The sequence below is a fragment of the Drosophila santomea genome, chromosome 3R, assembly GCF_016746245.2.
Source record: "Drosophila santomea strain STO CAGO 1482 chromosome 3R, Prin_Dsan_1.1, whole genome shotgun sequence".
NCBI classification, from domain to species: domain Eukaryota; kingdom Metazoa; phylum Arthropoda; class Insecta; order Diptera; family Drosophilidae; genus Drosophila; species Drosophila santomea.
In genome coordinates this window covers 22,273,044-22,293,306 of record NC_053019.2, presented here as the reverse complement: position 1 = coordinate 22,293,306, position 20,263 = coordinate 22,273,044, and the positions used below count along the sequence as shown (strand labels likewise).

General features: G+C 45.5%; 1 protein-coding gene and 1 long non-coding RNA gene across 3 annotated transcripts in view; one reads left to right on the top strand and one right to left on the bottom strand.

Moving 5' to 3' along the window:
* The window catches only part of LOC120453965, a 121,694-nt gene that overhangs the window by 65,687 nt on the left and 35,744 nt on the right, over positions 1 to 20,263 (bottom strand). The gene's annotated exons all lie outside the window — the stretch shown is intronic.
* LOC120453963 overlaps positions 1 to 20,263 on the top strand; it is a 57,656-nt gene that overhangs the window by 18,470 nt on the left and 18,923 nt on the right. For both annotated transcript variants that reach the window (XM_039638915.1, XM_039638914.1), the window contains exon 2: positions 6,603 to 6,648. The gene's annotated coding sequence lies outside the window, so the exon portion shown is untranslated. The remainder of the gene's footprint in view (positions 1 to 6,602; positions 6,649 to 20,263) is intronic.

Sequence of the window (20,263 nt, the reverse complement as noted above, 5' to 3'; positions counted from 1 at the left end):
TTTAAAATTCCATTTATATTTACCTCTTGTCGGACCTGGGTGTCTGTCTTTTTGTCGGACGGGACCGACTCGTAAATCATGATTAAAAGCTTCGGGCGACAGGGCTGGCCGCCCAACTACTATGCCTAACACGTAGCCAACCAAAATTAAAAAAAAAAATGGAAAGAAATATACTACAAAAAAGGACAACAACGGGGCGGCAGAAACTTCAAATAAAAAGCGCTGCGGCCAGCAAGACGACATAGCTGGCAGAGCAGAAGAGCTAGTTGCCGCAAAGATGGCAGAACTGGCGAGATTCAATTCTGGAGATACAAGTGGCGCAAGAAGAGCAGTTTCTGGTTCCAGCCAGCCAGCCAGCAACTGCGGTGGTGACTCACTTCTCGGCCGCCAGAAGAAAGGATGGGCAAAAAGCGGAAGCAACAAACAACATAGAGCACACAGTTCTAAAAAGAAAAGAAAAAAACGACGGACTGAAAACGTGATATGGTAGGGTAGATGGTACATATATGTTGCTCGACTTGTATATAAGGCGAGATAAATCAAATGTGGCGAGAAATTGCAACAACAATGGCTGGCAAAGCCAAGAGCGGAGTCGCCGTCGTCGGCGTCACAGGACGAACCGAGCAGAGCGCAGAAAAAAAAGGGGGGAGAAAAAAACTAGCCAAAGCGAAAATGCGAAAAATTTATCCAATTTGGTAAAAATTTAGGTCACAGCCGGGGTTCCTCTCCTGGAAGCGCCAAAAGCGCAGCAGTGGCATCCACAGGCCACAGGAAGAGCTCAAGTGCAGCAAGTGCTGAAGCCATTGTCTCGCTCTCGTTGGTTGTTGGTCGAGGCGAGCCGAGGAGCTATTAGATAGCGTAAATTTGCAGGACGATGCAGGACGTTGCAGGACGTCGGGAGAATGGTTGCAACTACTCTATACTCAACTAACGAAGCCCAACGAAACCGCACGGAACGAGGCGCAGCCGGCACAAAAGTGAGCCATGATAAATATGGCACAAGGGGGCCTGCAAAATATAAACATAAAGCATAAAACTGAAGGACCAAGGACGAAACAGGAGGCCACTGAAGGAGTCGTGGTCAGAGTTCGGTGAAAGTTGGCAACTGCTAACTGGTTACTAGCAACTGTCATTCCCAGCGACACATACACAATTTACACAACTTACACAACGGCCCCCACAGCCACCGCACAACCCCTTTCCATTCTACTGACAGCTAATAGCACATGAAATGAGTAAATTATCGCACACTTGGCGGCAGGGACAGCTCCTTTACGCTCCCTCACCCCCCCCCTTTGCCAGCTAATTTGCAGCGAAAAGAAAACCAACAAGCCACAACATTGCGTATACGTGATATTTGCTCTCGGCGAGTTCGCAGCATCCCCCATGCGATGTGGCTGCCAGTTGGCTGTTTCTGCCGATTCTGCAGCCAGCCAGCTAGCCATCCGTGCCAATAGTATTTTCTGAATTACTTCGCACGATATGAACTCTGGCAACAAGTCCCAATAATTCTTAAGCTGCCAATAAAGGAAAAGGAAACCCGAAGCACCAGAAACTCCTGGAACCGTCGGGATGCTGGGCTGTTGCTCTGCATTAAATCAATGAATCGAACGGGCAACGGATGTCAGTAAGTTGCCATTTTGAGAAATTAAAAGTGCCCGTTGCCGCCTTCATTTCCGCTCTGCCATCTACTCGCTTCCGCTGCCGCCTGCGGTCACACTGCTTTCCATGCGCCCCCCCCCCTTCAGGTAAGTCCCCAAACGCAATCCTATTAAAAAAATGCGTAAGGATACTGAAATTACTTTCGCCGGCAAGGCAGCGCACAGGAAGCCAAAAGATCCTGGACCCAGGAAAGCCGCAAAGCACTCGATAATGATACCCTGACCATGCTGATGCGTCCGATAATAAGCTGCCTAATAACCCAAGGCGACCTGCGGAGACGTTTATGGGCGTGGCCCGGAATGGGCGTGAAGCTCCTGCTGCTTCAGACGCTTCAGTTGCTTCAGCTGCTCCTTTACAGTTCGTCAATTTTAATGGTTCTTGGGAGGACACACTCGGAAATCGCTGCTAAAAGTAATTCACTTTTATATTAAAAAGATTTTCGTTATGCCCGGGTAGGTCGCTCATTTGCATGGCGTCCTCTTCTTGGCTGTTTGGGTGTTTGGGTGTCCTGTTCTGTCCTGTCCCTTGGCTCGGCGCAAAAAGTAATAAAATAAACAAGTGTCCTGGAAAAAAAAAAGGACGGCCTGCTGTAAAAACCGGGTCTACACACCAATGTCCGCCGACAAAATGGTGTGAAAGTGATTTATATTTTAATTCAAAAATGAATTATTTAGCACACTTTTTAATTCCTTTTAGTCTTCTTCGCTTTATTACGGCTCGAATCTGAAATTCTGATTACTTTTTATTTGCTTTTACTTTCGAGAGTTTATTGCATTCGGTTTGGCCCAAAGAAATGCAAATATTTTTGCTCATTATTGCGCTACATTTAACAGGGCCAAGAGAGGCCTAAAAGCTGTTGACAGTCGGACAACAGAGTGAATCCTTGTGAAATCAGAACCAAATGCCATCAGACAATTTGCCGCTTAAGCGTGCAATGACATGGCACGGAAATGGGAAATGGGAAAAGGACTTGTGCATAACATGCATAATAAGGTACATCAGCAAGGACCCGCTTGACTCGACTCGACTCCACTCTGCTCCCTGGGATAACTAGTTCCTGCGATGTTATGCCTGCTCCAGAAGTTCCCCATCATATGCAAAGCAAAATCTGACGGTCCTTAAATAAACCATCCAGCGACTTAGCAGCCCGGCTGGCGTGGCGTTATGCCTCGCATTATGGAGCGCATAAAAGCTGGTTATAACCATTATTTGGGCGGATTGTAAGTCTCTGGTTGAATGCCTGTGAAATCGACAGTAAATTCAGCACTCCTTTCTGCATACTCTCTCTCTCTCTCTCTCTCTGTTGCAACTGATTATTATGAACCCATATAAGCAGCCCGGGGAACCAAAAGCGCTAACAGACCTTGGGCCAAAAACAAAGCAGCGAAAGCAAAAAAAAGTATATATTGTGGGGGCAGGGCCAACAAACTGCGAATAGAATGGAATTTGCAGTGTCCTGGTCGCCAGACTGCAGCGAAAAAATTTGAATATAAAATGCGTTATGCTGTGGGATTGGCGAAGGGGGCGGGGCGCAGAACGTAGGGCGTCGAAAAAGGAGCGCCAGATCCTGCGGCAACAATGAAATTGCGTATGTAAATTTCATGTCGTTACCAGAGGCAGCGGCAGCAACAGCAGAAGCAGCAACATTGCTGAAATAATTAAAGTGGAATGCACCCGCAACAAAAAGATAGAGAAAAAAATCGCGACGCGGCCAGCTTGGAGTTGGAGTTTCCATTTTGGAGTCGCAATCGCAGTTGTCCTTAGTTTCCGGGGTCCTGGGTCGCGAGTCCTGGGTCGTGGTCCTGGTCCTCCTGTTTGTCTATTGCCAGCTTGGCAGCTTTTTTTCGCCGACTCCTCGGTCCTTCGACCATATGCAAAATAGAAGCAGCAGCATCTGCTCCATGCTTCTTGCATTGCAAATGTGCGGCTGCAACAACGAGACACTGACTGCAACTTGTCAAAAAATGTCGCAACAACTGCGGCAGCAGCAAACGCTTTTGCTTTGCTTTGGCATAAATATGAGTGCCATCAAATTAATATGCGTGGCATATGGCGGACGATTTTGTGGTAGAACATGTTAAGTGCATTCAGCGCCAGATGTTCCCACAGCAGTTGGCAAAAAAATGTAGGCCAGGAAAATGCGGATGGGAAATAAGACAAATTTCTCAAGCTACTGCAAATTAACTGAATGTATCTTCTTGGTAATATATGTACTTTTCTTCTTTTGTTTTTGATATTTAAGTAAACAACTTAATAGTTTTGTTATTCAACATATCTTAAAATAACTTTCAATGTAGTTGTTTATAGATTGGATCACAATTTAAATTGGGAATTCATGGTAAATAGTTTTAAAGTAATTCCGCGTCCCGATTTTTTCCTGAGTGCCGAACTTTGGTGCCGCGGGACCAGTGCATAATGCAGGCAGGACTCCTTGCTGACTTCTTGGCATCTTGGCAGGTTTTTCACGCTCCTTGAGTGACGAGCACGGATGCCCGGCGTGAGTTATGATGCTTAGCCGCGTTACTGCGGCTGGCGTGGCAAAGATAAAACTCCCATCTCCTCGAGCATTTTTCGAGTGTGCCGGAGCCGAAGGAGTGGTGGGAGTGGCAGGAGCATCCGGAGCTGGAGGAGCGCTTAATTTGACTCGGAGTTGGCACCCGCAACTGTCCACGGGTGTGAAGCTTTTAGCGGAATTGTCTGCGGCATGAGCGTGTACGTGTGTGTGTGTGCAGCATGCACATGTTGCACTGTCAGCTCAAGTGTGGCTGTGGAAAAAACCGGCGAATCCTGTCGCCGTCACCTGTGCCCTTTGTTAATATCCCAAATGGTTTTTACCGCATCGCCCCGCATCGGCGGTTGTTCTTAATTTAAAAGCTTTTCATTAGAATCTCAGCGGGAAAACAAAATGCCAAGCTGTCGAATACCCGAATAAAGATGGGTATATTCCACCACTCAAGGATATATGTATGTCCGTTCATCCTAATCTACTATCTCCTGGCTAATGACATGTGAAATGTGTTGATAAAAAGCTTGGGAATGGGCACTAAGACATTATAAATTTGCGTTCCGAACGTTTGGCAGCTGTTGATTCAGTCCACTCAACGCATCACTGGGCAAAAAGTGGCCGGGCTTAGTTTTTGGGGGAGTGAAAAAGCCGGATCAGCCGTATCGAACCGAGATGGAGCACGGGCACGGACCTGCCCCTTTGCCACATTAGCAACGCATCACCGGGCACACGGACGCCTCGAGGCAGGCAGCTGCTGTCGCATTTGATTAGACTTTGTTTGCTTCTCTCCTCGGCTTTGGTCAAAAGGATATTGATAAAGGCATTGCGAGTCCTTCATGAATGGGTGTATGTGTGTGTGTGTGTGTGCGCAAAGGTGCGTTCCTAAAGTTGAGTCAAAGGTTTTTCGCTTTGACTCGTAATTAATTTGCTTTGTTCCATCCGCTTGACTGGGCAGCAACCACCCAGGGAACTGCCCCGAAAAATTGGGGCGTGGCAAGTGGCAACCGCTGCGTCGCAGTTGGTGGCCGGCCAACTGAGATGGCCCTTCGGCCTCGGCCATAAATTATTTTATTAAGCCACTTCGGACGGCCTTTCAGCACGCCCCGAAGTTATGGGAATTATTTTGCAAAAGTTAATTTCATGCAATAAATTCTAAATCGCGTTGGTAACATTTCATGCCACTGGAAGCGATTTCAATTCGTTTTGGCTGCTGGTTTTTTGTTTTTCCTTGTTCTACGAAAACTTTTTGGGGAGCGTGTGAAGCCTGGCCCGAAAAAGTATGCAGCATAATTACATTTTCAGCAGGTGATTAAATGGGCCGTAATTGTTTCTGGCGCTCCTGTTGTTCTTCGGCCCCCACTAATAGCCGTAATTAGTGGCTGATCCCGCTGCTGGGGGATGAGTCCGTGTCCGCAAGGATGAGTAGGTTGGAATTGAGCTCCGGCCTAAGGGCTGGGATCTGAGAACTCTTGGGGGGCTCTGACTTTAATTTATGCCCGCGTGTCTTCCAGTCGTTTGTTTGTTTGTTGGTCTGCCGGGGGCTACATTTAAATTACACGATTTAACAGTGGAGCCTCGACCTCTCCTCCCGGTGTCGGGCAATAAAAGTTTTTCACTCAAAACAATAATTGAGCGACATTGCCGGCCCACTTGACTTGGCTGTGTGCTGGTGTGAGTGGCACAGCGACTGTGTTTGTGTTGGTGTTTGTGCTGGCTGCCTGACTGCCTGGAACTTCGGGCATCAATAAGCATCTCTTGATAAATGTCCAATTTAATTTTGCTCTCTTTACTTATCTCCGGGACTGGCGCTGTGCCTTTGATTCGACTTCACCACCGCCGCCCACATGGTCGCCCATTTTTTTTTTTTGCTTCCTATATGCAGGAGGAGCTTTTCCAGCTTTTTATCCCATTCTTTTCGTTTCCGCCGCCTTTTTCTTTGCCGATTTTATTTCGTTTCATTGGCACCATTTCTTACACTTTGTCGGCTTCTTTTTATGCGCTCTGTAATCACGATACGAGCGAATGAATGGCATATTCGTTTGCCACTTAAGCAGATAAGCATTTCAACAATTGAGCGGCGGGATTATGGCGAGAAGTTCGATTTATAACCAGCAAGCGTACAAATAATTTGATATAAAAATGTAACACGGCGCTTTTAAGGCCATCATGCACTTGTTGCGAATGGAAAGTTTACCGGTTTCCATGCCGAAATCAGTGTATTTTTCATTCGAGTATGGGCTCTATCAGTCGCTTTCTTTTTTCTTGGCTTCCCCACATCAATTCCATGATTTTCATTTTTTCCCTCTTTGCTGGCCAATTTATTATTCCCTCCATTCTTCTTAGGGTTTTTGTATTTTCGCTTTTTTTTTTAGTTTTTTTTTTTGCAGCTTGCGCTTTAAATGTAATTTAATTCGTCTTCCATTTCTACTTGCAGACACTGCCGCCAGCAGACGGCGTCTGGCGCCGGAACTGTCTAGCGGGTAAGAAATATGCTGAGGCTTTGATTTAATTGAACTTGCGTCATTTTCCCCCCAAATGGAGCACGGCCGCACTCGAATCCGGATCCGGAAACTGTGCATCTGCTCCATATTTAAAATACGGGGGCCTTATTAAACATCTGGCGGGCGGGAGACGAACGGGGTCCATTGAGTTTGGCTAATGGAAGTCTGACACTGATATCAGGCGTGCTCGCTGAGATCCTGCTTCTATGCTACACTGCACAAAATCAGGAAGTAATCAAAAAAATCCAGATGTTTTCAAAAGCAGCCATAAAACTGCCAGATGATGAATATTTTGAAACACCTTCATAATAAATCTACATTTTATGAGGTTTGAATAATATTTTCAAGTGCACACCATGTTGGTGCCACATGTGGGCCAGCACCGTGGCTAGTAAATATTGTCTCATTTGGTATGCTGTGTGCCGTGGCTAAAATCAATAAATCAAAGCTGGCCAGGGATGAGCCTGGATGCGGAGGATGTGGAGGATGTGGCGTAGTAGGTGGACCTGCGAACTGGGTCTTGGTTGCGACGTCACGAATGTCGCACTCCGGCGCGTGCCTTGGTCCCAGCTGGAGCTGCCAAACATATTTGCGTGCGCCAATGCAAACAATGCCGGGTGTTGCAACACATTTGACCCCCACCCGCTACAAGCCACCCACTAACACCCACTATCAGCCAGCTAACCAGCCACCCACTATCGCCCAGCAAACCGCGCCAACTATCGTTTCAAGGCCGCCTGCTTATTCAGACCGGTATCGCAGCCCGCATTGATAGCCTGTCTAATGTTTACAGCGGCTTTCCATGCCCAGAGGTCCTGACCTGGCAACAGGTTGACCCGAAACCCCAACGCTGGCATGCAGTGCAAACTTCAACGTTGCAGCCCAGTACGCCATATTCCCATATATACATATGGGATCGAGTTGAATCTTTGCCCGCCTGTCAGCTGGGAACGGAGCGACCACAAAGGCAAATACGCTTGGCTAAAACTTGAAGCGGCTCAAAAGTTTCACGTTTTAAAGGCTTAACCCAACCCTTTTGGGCCACGCCCCCAGAGGGCGGCTCTGCTGGTTTTTTTTATGCGCCGCTCTGTGGGTTTAAAAAGCAATTCCGCAACTGTTTTTGCAATGCCGCTTCGCACACAGCATATGTATTTGTAGCTAGCTCCCTTCACACATATATATATTCGTTTTTCATATATCCCAGCGGGCTGGCAACAAAGCTACCGAGCCGAGTAGAGCCATTCCAAATACCATTTCCCAGGATCCCATACGAATCTCCCAGTCTCTTAGTCCCCCAGTTACCAGTTTCCATCCAGCCACCAAACAATGCTGTCGTTATCGTCGTTTTCACTTCAATTAAAAGTTGGCAACTTTTCTTGCCATGTTTACCTAACTTGGTTGGGACAACGGAAAGGAACGGGCTCCGATTGCCATTATGCAGATTCGTATGGCTGATTACCGAATTACAAACTGTAATGGCAGCAATTGTTTTGCTGAGACTCCCCGAGTTTTCCATATGCCACACGCGAATGGTAAGTAGGCCGCAAGTTGTCACTGCAAAAAAAATGTCTAAAAGGGAACACCCAGTCTCAGCCCCAACACTAAATGCCTTCAAACAGGCCGAAATGGGATGGTATGTGGGTGAACATGGAACAATGTCATGCAACAATTTGCAGCAGACACTCAGTGACACCCACACACAGCCATACAGTCATAGAGCCATACAGTCACACCACACACACAGTCATCCACTCACACATAAAGAAGGTCAGACCTTAAAGCACGTATCCGACGTGTGGGCCGAACGACTTCCGTGCTGTTCACGCCCCAATGCGTTTGCCCCCTCCTTCCGACCCGCTGATCCCACTGCCAGGAATTTCCGCGAACGTTAATTGCGACAAGCCAGCACTCGCCTGGGGGCCAAAGGAGCAAAAGAAATGCCATCTGCTTGCACCTGGAAATGGCTAGAGACAGGTGCACGCAACTGTATAACAACTTAGTTGAGGGACTTGCCGCCCTCAAAGGAAATACTTAAAAAAAAGAGCAGAACTAGAAAAAGAGACTCAGCACACATACGCATTAAATATGATATAAGATGTCCCCAGACTTTGCCAGGTGTCTCTTGGGGTAACTCCACCTAAAACTATATTTTCAGCAAATAATTACATACATTCCACATGCTTTCTCTCTGCTTGAAACCACTCTTTGCAAAATCTTATAAAGGCATTGCAGATACAGTTTTCTATTTCATTTATTTTCCAACAAAAAAAAAGCTTCTTCTAGCAAGGCTTCATGTAACAATCGATATATTTGGATATAGCTTCAATTTCCGGCCATCTCTCACTGAAGGGGTCACGCTGAAAGTCGACCCACTACCCGCTGCCGACTGCATATGTTGCAATCGAGGGCAGGATGAGTTAGGGGATAACCATTTTATGGAGGTGCCATTTGCCATTTACTTGCCACCACCACACCACTCGCTTCGCTTCCTCGCCATTGAGGCTGCCTGGCAGCTTGGTATCATTAAAATTGATTTTGCAGAAGGATGCTGTTCGGTTGGCGGCGTGAAGCGGGAAAGAAAAGACTGAGAGCCGTTGAAAGTTGGCTTTTCTATTTGCCAAACACCAAGGAATTTGCTAAATTGCTTTTCTCCTTGCACCAGCACCAGCTGCCTTGGCACACCTGTCCGCCCAGTCAGGGGCGGCGGTGGAAAAGGGGGTTTAGAAACGGAAGCGGGATCGGTAGCTACTTGGGATGTGCGTTTGGTTTTGCAATTAGTTTTTGCCTCGGGCCAATGGCAAAAAGTTGCAATCGCTGCTTAGTCATACAAAAGCGAAAGCAACAAGGGGCGGGAAATATAAAGGAAAATGCTGAAAGGACCCGCCACACAGTCACACACATACACACACACATAGACTTGCACGCAAGCTAAATTCTTTTTATTGTGGTCTATTGTCGAGTTATTGTTGCGACTTTGGCAACTGTAACAAAAGCGATTAAAACTGCCATAAAACCTGAGCCCATTAATAGCGCAATAATATTATCAGCTTATGTCCGATGCCTCATGCAACCAAATCGTTTTCCCTTCGTCGAACTAAACTTTGTCTCTTGTATTTTCATTAACATTTATTGGTTTTTTACTTAGACGACAGGACATAATAACTTGGTCGAAACACATACACACACAGGCACACAATCTGCAGGTCCTTCAGCCTCCATGGGTGTGGGTGTGGGTGTGGGCATGTGGGCGTGGCTGCCTGACTGGCACACAATATTTCGCGGTCGTATCAGCGTCATCATAAAATAACGTTAATGACGGCAACAAGGTCGTAAAATCAAAATTTCTGCTATTTCAACGCTGAAACCGCTGCGGTTGGGAGTAGCTGAAGCTGGCAGCTTAGCAACATTGTTGATATGAGACCCAGTCCCGTCCAGAGATAAGATGGTGGCAATGACGAAGTGGATGAAGGCGGGTTGGAGGCGATGGATACGGAGATGGAGACGGAGACGGAGGCGGAAAGAGAGACCAGAGACCCAGACCAGACCAGAATCGAGACTTTTGCCCTTGCAAACCAGCAGGCGCCGACATGATGGCCTGGTTACAAGCCGCACAATCAAACGCACACAGGCAGGAACACACTCAGTCCGCAATGTATCTGTGCTGTAACATGTGGCGTATGCGTAATACCACGAGAATTTAATTACTTTAAAGGCGCGGCTCTAGCCAGGCCATTGGATCGAAAAACGCAAATAAAGCCATCAAACGTGCACAGATTTCTGAGATATTCTAAGATATTATTCCAGAAATAAGTGGTTTTGTAGAAGCTGGCTTGTTGGTTTGGACTTAGATATGCATGTGCCACTCAATGCATTTTATTTAATAAAATATATTACAGTACTTAAATTTTCAATATATTCAGCGCCAAGCAACGGTCTGAATAAATGTATGATTGTGTTTTTTTTCCACCAAGATAACTTTTCCCTTCTGCAAAATTGCAGCTAATGTGCTGTCCTGGCAACCAGTTGAAAGGGTCCATATATTTTCTATGTGCTGGTGGGACGTGCAGCTGTTTAAATATTCATTAGCCAGCAGGCACCGCAACTCCAGTGTGCGGCAGGTCAGGGCCGATTTGTGTGCCGCAAGTGAGAAATGATATTTGAAATTAATTTAAATCACCGAAAATGTGAGCCACCAATGAATTGGCCATTGCAGGGAGGATGCAGTGCTTTTGGGCTGGCGATTTCAGGCGGGGGTATCAATGGGATATCGCTTTCAAGACCCTTTGCAGCCATTGTCTGAGCCCAGGTTTATGGCTCTTGGCCAGGGTTTATGGACGAGGACGAGTGCGAGAGCATCGACGTTCAGATTTTATCGTGGCGGGCGTTAAAAGGTCGTAAATGGCTGCTGTCTGTGGCCTAAGTAAATCAGCATAAAACCTAACTAAATGAAGACAATCAAAGTGTGACCACGCCCCAAATTGCATATACATTATATATAGTATATATATATATGTGTATATGCCTCTCATTTAGACATCGGGCTACTTGAATTGAGTCACAGCATCTGGCTGGGTTTGTTTGTCATGGTTTTTGTTGCTCCTCGGCTCTGTGCACTCGAAATTATGCTGTGGCCAGGACTTTGCCTTTTGGCCTCATTCCTCTCGAAATATTTGCAGGCCAAGCAGGGAAGCAACACAAAAAAAAAGATGGCCAGTAGTAGCCCAACAATATGGTAAACTATATAAAAATTTGCCCAGGCCAAGGGACAAAAGGTCGGGATAGCGACATCGTTATTGTCCTCATTGTCCTGGGCCTGGTCAAGTGGCTAGCAGACGGGACGATGACGAGGACGATATAGCCATATAGCTATAAAGCTATGACAGTGGCAGTGGCATCAGCAGAAGCTGTAGAAGCAGCATCAGCAGCATGAGAAGCGAGCAAAAACAGCAACAAGGAAGATTTTACTGTCCTAATAAAAGACAAACAAAGGACTTTTTGGGGTGGCCTCCACGGAGCTCTTTCGCATCGCAATTTTCATTATTTTATTTGCCTATAAACGGAGCCATATTTTCTGCAAGTGTATACGCCCCACACAAACACACACACACACACACAGATCCATTTGTTTATTTGCCTACACTAGACAATTTTAAGCAAAATAAGTAATTAAAAAAGTCATAAAGTGGTCGGCTGGTCCTTCTATCTCGGCAATAGCCCAAGCACCAAGCTCCAAGCTCCATAAAAATCAATGCCGACAGACTGGGGCCGCAGAGGCGGCAGAAAGTGGACGAGTAGAGGGATTGGCACTCTGGACCGGACCGGACCGGTCATTGGGTCAGTCGCGTCGAGGTCAATTCACTTGACTTTAAACGATAAACATACTCGGCAACAACAAGGCAAACAACTTGTAAGCAATTAAGGCAACGTATTGACTTCTCCTCCCAGCCCATTTTGCGTGTGCGAATGTGCAGGATGCGGTGGCTGTTGGCCAAGAGGAGGAAAGCAGTAGAGGCATGTTGGCCGAAAGGGGATGTTCGAACAAGCAGGCTGTCGCCAACCGTCTGCCGTCGATATTCTTGTCGTCGACATGACGATATTTACTCCCTTACTCCACACACACAGTTAACGACAGAAATAAAATAGTATTCACCGATCAGCATATCATGCAATTCGATTTCGATGCGGTAGGCAGAAAAGATAGATTAACTTGATTACAAAATTTACGGCGTATACAAGAAATTTAACTTCGGTTTCAAAATTTAGAACGAAATTTGTTATCGCCCGTCAATTAATAATTAAGAATTAACTTAACTTTCAGGTATTAAAAAATAAGAATTAAACGGTGAAGCGCGTTTCAACTGCTCACTAAAACTTGACATCCATATTTAGCTATCTTTCGATTTGAAGAGCATATCCGTTTCGGCTTCTATGGGGCTTCAATTTACCCATTTAAATATTAACTGACTGTCTAGCTAGAACTGCTATATTATTGCCCCCCTCTTCAGTTGATCCGCACTACGGCTTTATTTTGCATTTGTGGCCAGTTTTCGGGCGCCACTGGCCAATTAGGGACAAATTGTTTTGTCTTTTCTTTGTGCTGCGCATTTGTTTAAATGGATTTTTCTGCGTATTTTGATTTATTTAAAATATATTTTTTCATGTATTTTTCTATGGCATTGTAGTCGTGTGTATGGCTGGGTATGAAAATAAATTTCGGTCAATGCGCTGCACAAAGTAAAGCGTTTTTATTTTGCATAAAAAGTGTTTATGCGCTGAAAATTGAGGTCGTCAGCGTTTTGGAGTACATGTGTCTGTAACTGTGATTCTGTATGTGTGATACTGTTTGTGTGTGTGCACTAGTGTGTCAGTGTGAGTGTGAGTGGCAAGTTTTGGCTCTGGGCAGAAGTGCCACCCACTTCCCACCACCCACTTTCACTACAAGAGCCTGCTAAATGTTTGGCGACATGCTGAATGCAGGCAAAAAATGAAATTCTCCGCCTGTTTGCCGCTGTTGCTGCTTTTACGGCTGGTATTGTTGCCGTGAAGTTGAGCTGTGTTAATGAAATGCGTTTGGGTTTTTTAGCTGGCACAAAGCTCAACTTGCCGCTTGCAACAAGCAACGTGCAACTTGTGGAGGCCGAGCGAAAACTTTCGCGACTGCCTCTCGAAAAAAGGCCGCTATTCGCAACTGTAATTAAATGCAGAGCATAACTGCTCCGAGCAGCGGCAACATTTATATACAAAGCACTAACACACAGACGAAGATGCACTATGAGAAAAAAGATCAACCTTTTAAAAATTTTTGAAAGGTAAATGACCTCTGAAGATATGTTTTCATTTATTAAGTTTTAAGTTGTTGTCAAATAATCTCATTCCCAATATGACTTTTATGATTTAAGTCATTCATTCCTAGATGTTTACCTTTGAAAGTCAAATTGGTTTCTTTTATATTTTTAGCAGTGCACCGACTTTTGCGCATTTACAGTACTTTCTCTGCTTTTTGTTTTCCCTAGCATTTTGACCTAAAATTTTCGCAGCCACCGCACTAATGTCAAGTATGCTGCCGGCAGAGTTTTCATTTCGCATATGCGGCAATTATGTGCCCCTTTCCACGCTCCTGTCTGTGTGTGTATGTGTGAGTGGTGTGTGTAAGAGTGTGAGGATGCGTATGAGGGTGTGTGCGTGTGTCTGGGAGCAGTAACATTAATTGCGGGTAATCAAGTAATGCTCATTTGCAAGGCACAACAAAGTGTATCGTCGCGATAAAGACATCGTGCTGGCAGCGGGGTTGCGTCAAATGTGTCATGTTAATTCCAGGCGAACAGGCAGCCAAGTTAACCGCTGATTGAAGTGCGACACCCCAGCGATAAGACAATTTCCATTCAGCCGCGGTGTCGGGGGATTTTTCCTGGAAAAAATCGAGCTCGAGTGCGTGCATATGCGTGAAAGGTGCGACTTTTAAGTACGTTACGTATACGCACAAATTGCGGCTTTATTGCGCTCAACTGTGAGCAAATAGAAAGCAGAAAAAACAAACGCACACCAAATCGAACAAAAATGTAAACAAACAACCACCCAGTCAAATGTGAAATGAAACAATTTCTGGCGCTACAAAAATATTCTTAATTTATGTGTACATAGAAATACATTTTGATTGTTTTTTTCCGGCAATGCTGACCTAGTGAAATTGTATAAAAAATAAAAGGCTTAAATCAGAAATCTAAAAGTTTCAAATTTAAGTTTCGATTGCGTGCGCAAGAGTCACATTGAGGGATTAAATATCTATAATATAGACAAAAATAAGAAAGTGCACTCTACGTTTGGTACAAATTTATGTCTTTGTTTTTGGCAATGACAAAATATATATTTCCCCAGAAACCATTTTAATTTATTGACCCAAAACACCATTTGCCACTGTCACATTGATACAAAAACATCCAGAGTTAATATATTAAAGGTGTTTGTTTTCCATTATTTAAAGCTGGAGTTCGAGGACTAGAATGAGTTTTAAGTGAACTGTCCTTTTTATAAATTATGTGGCATACCTGATTTGTGGATTTGTGAATTTGCCAATTTTTGAAGACTGTATTTCAGGATTTCAGCAGCCACTTAGTGCTTGAGAGAAAAAACAAATAGACCAAAAAGTTGTGTAAGACAGCGAGTTTTCCCCGCTTATCTTCCCCCCAGCCATCAGTATGCGGCAACTTTTCGAACCATCCTCCATACACTGGCCTTTATTTTAATTTATTTGCCATTTCGACACACAACCCCGTCGCCCAGATAAACACGGAGCATATAGAGAGCAGCGAGGCATCAACGCTTGGCTTTTGGCTATGGGAGTTGGCTTTTTATAAAAAAAATAACAAACTTTTGCTCTTGCTTTGTGCAAAGGGCTAAGAACAGAGAACTGAGAACAGAGAACAGAGGGAGCAACAACAGTTTAGCCGGCGTGTGTGAGCAGAGCAGGCTGTCAAAAAGTTACTTATTTTCTTTTAAAAACTTGTACGAGTCCTTCTGCTCGGCGCTCGCTGCCGCTCGATGTCCTGATTGCTACGCCCTGTGCGATGTTTACACAGCTTTTGCTTTTGATAAGGTTAATCAAAAGTTTTTTAATCCATTCTGCATACAGGCAAACATAGACCGGCACACACACGCCCATACATACACACAGACACGAGCGAGCGCGCGACGGGATCATCAGTATCAGATTCGTGTGTCCTCATTATACATTAGTGCCCCGCGAAAAAGTGCAGAAGAGTAAAAGGCAAGGCAAGGCAAGGCTACTTTGAGCTCGCGGCTCATTCGAACTTTCTGGCGCTGCAAAGTGAATTTCATGAATGCCAAATTATATGTATTTGTTTTCTTCAACTTGGAACAGGAAGAGGAACAGGAACAGCCCGCACTAACCAAGCGCGCAGCGCTGAAAACTCCGTGATGGCTGGCTGTTTAAAAATCGCATAATTTATGTGCCAAAGTTCAGCGAAATCACTTTGGACAGCAGCAGCAGCGTCGCCTCTGATGGCAAAAACTTTGCAATTAAGCTCCGAGAGACATTTGGCAAACGGCAAAGTGAATCGAACTGCTTCTCTTTCTCCACGGCGCCCTCCTATCAAATGTGCCACCTCACAAGCCATTCAACCAGCTCCCTGCTCAGGTTGCAGCCCCTGCCGGGGCAGCTGCAACTTTTGCGATAACTTTAAATCATCTAATTATGAGTAGCAGGCATTGGACAAGCCTCTTTGCTCCGCAAACAGCAAAAGCAAAGCATAAACGGTTGGTGGAGTTCTGTAAGGGAGTTGGGGAACTGCCAGTGGCAGCATTTAATTTCCGCTGTCTCAGCTCAGCCTGCTCACCTCCGGTGAGTCCTACAAAGTCCTGCGGACCCCTCGATGGAAGCCAGGTTCCAACGACCGACCGACCGTCCGACCGTCCGACGGACGGGCATAACTGACACTTTACTTCATTTCAGCTGACTGGAATTAATGGCTTTTGTTGGCATAGTTTTAACGCTTGAAGTTCGACTGCCGTGCTGTGTGTATAAAATTTATGTTCGAATTTATTGCAAAGTTTATTAGACAATTCCTTTATTTTTGCAAAGTAATTTTCGCCAAAGAAACCGAAGGGAAAATTTTTGTGAAATTTATGAGCTTCATAAATGACCAGGGATCGCAGGAGAGCAGGAGAACATGGGAGCACGAGAGCACATAAGCACCAGTCCGGTCAAGTTGTGTGCTAGTGCTAGTGGGCCCACGCGGCGTATGAGCAACGTGCCAATTGCCATGATTTCTGTGTAACAAACGGCCGGCGGTGGAATGGAATGGCACGGAGTTAAAGGACCTGACAGAGTAAGGTCGGTAACAGCTCTTCACATTACGAAATGATGTCGGCTGAATGCAAAAATGCCATAAATATGAATGAGCTGCCGTGCAGAAAGAGGAATCCTTACCGCATCCTCATCCTCATACTCATCGTGGCGCACACTGTGCGATGCCATTGCCCAACTGATGTACTTTATTTGTTACAACATATTTAACTGTAGTTTTCCGCCCACCATCTCCACTCCCCTCCGCCCTTCCTCGTGATAACCCCCTTCATCTGTGGGCAGGCTTTTAGTTTCAGTTTTCTGCTTCTGATTTATGGCGGCGCAGGCAAAACATTTCAAAAGCCAGTCGTCGAGTCGAGAAAACTGTGTCAGGGAGCAGAGAGCACCAAGAGTTTGTGTGTGTGCGGGTTGTGTGTGCTTGTGTGTGTGGGTGGGTGCTTGCCGGCCAGGTTGGTTGGGTGGAAGGGACAGAACTTTTCCTCATAACTTGCTGTCCATCCGCCTGCCACTTGTTGTGTGTGTCTCATCAAAAATGTATTAACGAGCTTGCATAGCAGAAGATTTTTATCTGCCGGCGTTGATTTCATTTTGAGCTTAGTCCGAGCATCCATCTCCCTCCATTTGGCTAAGATTTGTATCGCTGGCGCTTTCAACACGTGCATGCAAAGTTATTTGTGGCAGCTGCGACTCGAGGCGCCGCCTTTTCTCATTCGTTTTCGTTTTCAGTTTCCTTTTCATTTTTTTTGCCTTCCGGCGAAACTTTTAATGGCACATTATTTCGTGCTATAAATTATGAGTAAGGCCACGCCGCGTATTAACCGCCAGCAGATAAAAACTGTTAACATTTAACAAAGTCAAGTGGCGCCAATGACAAAGCCCTTTGACATTTACGCTGATGAACCAAGTGGGTGGGGTTGGGGTTGGATTCCCGAAAAAGGTGCACTTTCGAGACGAAAGTCGCCCCTCTCATTTGGCAACTAAGCAAGCGGAAACTGCTGGGGAAAAAGGGAAAAGTTTCATTTCCAGGCGTGACGCGATCTTGGCACAAAGTTTTCCAGTTGCACACATACACACACATATATGTATATATAGAGAGAACACAGGGAACAGGAAAAACAAGGCCAGAACACAGAAATAGTGAGCACAAGTTTCAAATGCCACTTTATCTTGCGGCTACGCTATGCCTAGAAGTGAGCTAGCTATACATTATTTTCTTCCACTGGGTATGTGTGTGTGTGTGTGAGTGTGGGTCTGACTGTGTGGGTGAGTTTCGGGACGGTATTTATGGGGTTGATGCGGATTTTTGAGCAAAATAAGCAACTACCCAACGAAAAAGTTATGAGTTTCGTGTCATAAAATGCCACCGAAACGGCGGATGCGATTCCACCTGCATGGCCATTGCTTAAACGAGTGTTTGTGTGGGCGGTAGATGTTTATGCCCAAGCTCATTTCACGCTTCCGCTTCCGTTTTCTATTATATAAGACAGCAGCGGCAGTCATGGCGGAGAAAAAACAAAATCATAAATTTGTAATAAAATAAATATTCCTTTATCCGACTATATAGTCCTCGCCGCAACAGCACAAAACATAACTTCAGCTTAAGCCAAAGGAAAAACCCTGGGGACGAGGCAGCTAAAAGCGGGGCGAACAATGTTTTTTGGCAACTTTGTAACTTTCTCTTTTGCGCAAAAAATTAGCTGGAATTGAATTAAAAGCGGGGGCTAATGAAAGCGTATATTTTCGGCTTGCTAATCAAATTAAATGCAGTCAGTGCCTGATGAGCAAGCTGGGGACCAAAGGCAAATGAAAAAGGATGCGAGGATGTCACGCAGGCCAACATTAACCCCAAAACGACCAAGGGGGTTTGTCTTCAATCTCGGCAGAAGGCTGCAGGGCTGGCTTGTCATGATGCCACGCATCGTGTCGCCTACAATGTGGCAACATAAAACTATTACCGCGACGACATGAACACAACTCCTAATTACCCAGGGATTTGCATTTGTCTTGCGACGTGCACAAAAACACACACACAAAAACACACACATACGCACACATGGAGCCTGCGAGAGAGAAATATATGGAGAACGAGGATATACTGTATGTGAATTTGTGGCATGTTGGGGGCGTGGGTGTCATAAACGAATCTTATCTGCCGCGCCTTTTTCTGGGCTGCCACGCCCCCAGCCCGGCACTCGCCTGTCTCCGACATGCAATCGCTATCGTTCGCAATCTCTGGCTTTCTCTTTCTTTTTTCTCCGCTTTAATTTAACGGCTTGTAGCGGAAACGCAGCCGCCATTTTCTTTTCACTTCATTGCCATCACTGCTGCTTTCGTCACTTCCCTTGTGCACCCCACCCACACTGTTGCAACCCCTTGTCAAGGCCCACTCACTACTTAGCCCAAAAGTCATTAGCTTGTCTCGTTTATCTTTTAATGAGTGTAAAATTCAAGAAAAAACGACATGGAAGCGGCTGCTTAACAGCTAACCAAAAATTCTGGGACAGAGGCAAATTATCGAGCTGTTAGAACTGCTCAGCCCACTTCCCATTTCACCCTCGACTTTCCACTTTATCTCTATCCAGAGTCAGGGGCCAAGTGCCTGGGTAATCTAAAGAGGCCTGCTAATAGGCAAATGCTCGTCATTAACCCAATATCCGGAACAATGTTGCTATCCATGAGCATGTGAAAATATATGAAGGGGAACGGTTTTAAGGATGGTTGGCTATGTGCATGTAACATTATTGAAATCCTTATCTGTTAGACACTATAAAAATTGTAAATAGAAAAGCCTTAAGCTTTAGGTACTACCAATCAGAGTAAAATCTCTCTGAAATAGGACAAACAAAATCCAATAGAAGGATATGCATGTTGTCAAATACAAAACCCCAAATTTCTAAACAAAAACCCAGCCAAACTATCAGTCTTTGTGACACCATAATCCGATCGAATAGTTTAAGACAAGAAAATTAGATTTTATTTTCCACCATGCAGTCTCAGTATTTTTCGCTCTAGCGCACTGGCCATAGTTTACTTAGTTTTGCGCTGGATTATGTGCAAGCGCAATCTTTTTCCTCTACCTCCGGGAATGCTGAAGTCCATGTTACTTAAAGATTATGGTTCGGTCCGTTCTTCTGTTTCCATCCAACTTCCGTCATTTGTTTGGGCGCTCTTTAATGTTTTTTTTCCCAGATCCCGCTCTAGTTTACTATCGCCGCCTTGGACTGGAGTTGCTGATGCTGCTCCTAATCTCCAGTTTCTACTTAGCATTAAGCTTCCCTTTAACCAACACTTGCACACAAATCAAGTATACGCACTGGGGTCCGGCGAGTGGCCAGCAATGTTTCAGTCACTCCCCGGTGGAAGGAGCCATTTCCCAGACCGCCTCTTCCTGTTTATTCTTAAGCTGCCACTTAATCCAGCCACTTCATCCGCTCCACACCCATCACCCATGCCCAGTCCCATGCCATCCCCACTCCCGTGTATAAACAGCCGCGCCCCTTTTTGGGGGATTCGACCACCGGGAGCGTGTGTTTGCGTGCTCACCAGGCGGCGGATTGCCGGGATACTATGGCAAACGGTTACGGATTTTTTTGTTGCTCCGGGTTTCCTTTTTTGTCGCTCTGCCGTTTGGCCCCTAATTAAATATTAAACGCGCCTAATTGCGCATTTCATAACTCAGGCAACGGCAGGTAATTAATTATTTACGTTTAACTAAATTGAGCAGCACCAGCCACGGCGGTTCACGCACAAACTTTCGGCGCTCCAGGCCCC